We start from the raw sequence: 1,024 nt of genomic DNA, 5'->3' as shown, positions 1-1,024 counted from the left end.
TAGTTTTCTTCCCAAGTTTAGAACAGTCCATTCTATCTAGTAGTTGTTTTGACTTCCCTACCATTTACAAGTTCTGTAACTACACAGTTTTTTCCTTTTTTTTTTTTGGTTTGTAGTTGTCCTCATTTGTCAATTGATGTCTCTGGTTCCCTGTTTACAATCTTATATGCTTATTTACTTTGGATACTTCTATAACTGGGTTGGTTTCTGGGTTGTGTCATCATGTATGTTAATGGTCAGTTGTTGTTTGCTATTGTTGCTTCTCTGTCCAAAGGACTCCCTTTAGCATCTCTTGTAAGGTTGGTCTGATTTTAACAAGTTCCCTTAATTTCTGCTTTTCTGGAAATGTCCTAATTTCACCATCATATTTGAGAGACAGTTTTGCTGGGTACATAATTCTTGGTTGGAAATTTTCCTCTTTCAGGGTTTTATATATACCATCCCATTGTCTTCTTGTCTGCATGGTTTCTGCTGAGAAATTAGAGTTTATTCTTATTGGTTGTCCCTTGTAAGTAAGTATTTGTTTTTCCCATGCTGCTTTTAGGATTCTTTCTTTTTCTTTGATTTTGGTGAGTTTGATAATGATATGTGTTTGTGATTTTCTTTTGGGGTCTATTCTGTTTGGGGTTCATTGGACTTCTTGAATAGATATATTCTCATCTTTCACCATACCAGGAAAATTCTCTTCCAACAAATCTTCAACAATTTTTTCTGTGGTTTTATTTGTCTCTTCCCATTCTGGAATTCCAATCATACATAGGTTATTTCTTTTGATGGTATCCCACATAAACCTTAGATTTTGTTCATTTTGTTTTGATCTTTTTTCTGATTGTTCCCTTTGTTTGCCTTCAATCACACTAGTTCTGTCTTCCATTGATTCAATTCTATTCCTTTGCCTGTTCAATGAGTTATCTATTTATGAAAATTTAGTATTAATCTTCTGGATTTCTGTCTGTAGATTTTGTATCATTTCTAATTTTCCATTTATTTTGTCATTTTGTTCTTGTATTGTCTTTTGAAATTG

Source organism: Orycteropus afer, unplaced genomic scaffold, assembly GCF_000298275.1.
Source record: "Orycteropus afer afer isolate SDZICR_OR568_19922 unplaced genomic scaffold, OryAfe1.0 scaffold00106, whole genome shotgun sequence".
Lineage (NCBI taxonomy): Eukaryota > Metazoa > Chordata > Mammalia > Tubulidentata > Orycteropodidae > Orycteropus > Orycteropus afer.
This window is presented reverse-complemented; position numbering follows the sequence as displayed.